The sequence below is a fragment of the Olea europaea genome, chromosome 17 (genome assembly GCF_002742605.1).
Source record: "Olea europaea var. sylvestris chromosome 17, O_europaea_v1, whole genome shotgun sequence".
Lineage (NCBI taxonomy): Eukaryota > Viridiplantae > Streptophyta > Magnoliopsida > Lamiales > Oleaceae > Olea > Olea europaea.
Window position 1 is genome coordinate 14,428,205 of NC_036253.1, and position 3,103 is coordinate 14,431,307.

Sequence of the window (3,103 nt, forward strand, 5' to 3'; positions counted from 1 at the left end):
CATTGACACTTTTCACAAAACCAAGACGGCTCAAATGCTCATCTACCGTGCTGTACCAGGCTCTTGGAGCCTGCTTCAATCCATATAGTGCCTTCTTCAATAGATATACCTTCTCTTCATTTCCTTCCAGCAAGAAGCCTTCGGGTTGTTCAATGAAAATTTCTTCATTTAGATAACCATTTAGGAAGGCAGACTTCACATCCAATTGATGAATTTTCCAGCCACTTTGAGCAGCCATTGCCAGCAGTAATCTGATGGTTTCATACCTAGCCACCGGAGCAAATGTGTCTGAGTAATCAACACCATATTGTTGAGCATAACCCTTTGCAACTAATCTGGCTTTGAGCTTGTTAATGGACCCATCAGAATTCAGTTTGGTCTTGTACACCCATTTAACACCAATCACATTTTTTTCTTTTGGTCTATCAACTAGCACCCAAGTTTCATTCTTTTCTATCATATTAATCTCCTCCTTCATTGCAGTCATCCAATCATGTGAATTCATTGCCTCATTGAAGTTTGAAGGCTCCAACATGGCTGAATTACATCTGGCATAAACACCTGCAAGAGTTCTACCTGCTGGATATCATCTTCTTGGTTTGAGGATTGTAGACTCTATACCCTTTTGCATTGTCACAATAGCCAACTAGAATTCCAAGCTCTGCCTTTGGACTCAATTTATCCCTTTTTGCATCAGGTATATGAGTATAACATATACTTCCAAACACTTTCAAATGCGAGACATTTGGCTTAACTCCATACCAAGCCTCAAAAGGAGTTAGTTTGTTCAAAGCTGTTGTTGGTAATCTGTTCAGAAGGTAGATTGCTGTATTCACAGCTTCAGCCCAAAAATCCTTTGGAATTTTCTTCTCAAGCATCAAGCATCTTGCCATCTCCATCACCGTCCTATTTTTCCTTTCACAAACTCCATTTTGTTGTGGTGAATACGGTATTGTCAACTGATGTTTGATTCCAACAGCATTACAGAACTTATCGAACTGATCATTCTTGAACTCAGTTCCATTATCTGTTCTGATGGCTTTGATCTTACAATTGCACTCATTTTCCACCAGATTTTTGAACTTCTGAAATACACCAGCAACCTCTGACTTCTTCTTTAAAAAATAAACCCAACACATCCTTGTTAAATCATCAATGAAGAGTATAAAGTATCTACTACCATTTAGTGTTTGTGTTCTCATTGGACCACAAACATCAGAGTGTATTAATTCCAGCTTTTTTGATGCTCTTCTTGACTGATTTTTAGGAAATGGTAGTCTCGCTTGCTTTCCAAGTTGACAGATATCACATACACAGCTATCATCACATATGTCAGGCAAGTTTTCAACAAGATTCATCTTATGCATTTGCTTAAGTGAAGTGAAGTTTGCATGACCAAACCTTTTGTGCCAAAGTGTAGATTTCATATCAGTACAAGAGTATGCATGAGATGTCAAATTTTTCCATTCTAAAGGGAAGCTTCTTTGCTTCATTTCAACAGACATCAACTCCTGATTTTTTCGATCAAGTATGGTGCAGCCATCTCCTTTGAAAATCAATGTATATTGCTTCTCAATTAATTGACCAACACTAATTAAATTTTGGTCAATTTCAGGCACAAAAAGAACATCTGAAACTCGTTTAATACCTGATGGAGTGTGTACAACAATCACTCCAATCCCTTCCACTTTGACATAATCTCCATTGCCTACTCTTACCCTCGATTTATATGTTCGATCTAATTCAAAAAAGGTGCTTGAATTAGAGACCATGTGGTGGGTGCAGCCACTGTCCAGTAACCAGGTTTTATCACTGTTGCAGCCATTGAAATTATTGGCAGTGAAGAGATGCTCCTCTTGATGTTGCAGCTGATCGTCTGCCATCTGAGCCTGCTTCTTATCATGTCTTTCCTTTTGTGATTTACACACCTTTTGCACATGACCAAATTGTTTACAATTTCGACACTGAACTCCTGGTCTATACCAACACCATTTTGGTGAATGTCCAGTCTTTTTGCAATGTGGACATGGTGGATATGAGTTTGCTGTATCAGCAGACTTGCTGCTTTCCCCCTTCTTTTTCTCAGATCCTGCTTTCTTCATATTAAGACTTGTTTGAGCTTTGTACTTCCCTTTTGCAAACAAAGCTCCTTCGACCTGTTCTTCTTCTTGCCTCAGCTGCCTCCTCTGTTTAGTGGCATGGAGAGCATTTATCAATTCAGCTAAAGTTATAGTGGAAAGATCTCTTGAGTCTTCAAGAGATGATATCTTAGCCTCAAATTTTTCTGGTAAGCTTATCAAAACCTTTTCCACTATTCTCCTATCAGGAAGGTTATCTCCTAACAACCTTATTTTGTTCACAACCTTCATCAGTCTATCAGTATAGTCTTTGACAGATTCAGTGTCCTTCATCTTCAGGCCTTCGTATTCTCTTCTTAAGTTCAAGACTTGCATTTGTCTTGTTCTTACATTGCCTCTGAACTCCTCCTGCAACCTGTCCCAGGCCTCCTTTGCTGATTCACAGGTTATTGTCCTGGTGAATATTCCATCAGACACAGCCGACTGGATACAAGACAAGGCTTTGAACTTTTTTGCAACCTCCTCACTATGTTGCTTCAGTTGAGTAATTGTAGGATTTGCTCTTAAGGCCGGTGGTTCAACACCTGATTCTGTGATTTCCCACAGGTCATAAGCCTTTAAATAAGCCTTCATCTTTGTTGCCCAAAAGTCATAGTTCTCTCCTGTGAAAACCGAAGGTAAAGGTGCTGAAAATCCAGTTGATGCCATCTGGATCTGATCCTATATTACGACTGATATGATGAAGGTTTTTTATGTTCAGGTTTCTTACTTGTTTTCTCTTCTTTTTGATCTCACAGGTCCCGCTTCAAAGATCAGTACAGCTCTGATACCATGATGGATTTTAACCAAAAGAGAAAGAGCAAGATGAAGATCAAAAAACCAGAAGAATCTATTCAAACTTTTATCCACTTGGTTGATATATACGGCTGGCTCTACCAACTGTGTATATATAAATTACACAAAAGATTGTCAACCATCCCTCCAACCTACTACACCTTACCTTGTGACAGATTACACTATACATG

The 3,103-nt window shown here is 39.0% G+C and overlaps 1 protein-coding gene across 1 annotated transcript in view; it reads left to right on the top strand.

The window, feature by feature from the left end:
* LOC111365660 (N-acetylglucosaminyl-phosphatidylinositol biosynthetic protein gpi1-like) overlaps nt 1-3,103 on the top strand; it is a 20,514-nt gene that overhangs the window by 12,859 nt on the left and 4,552 nt on the right. The window lies entirely within an intron of this gene.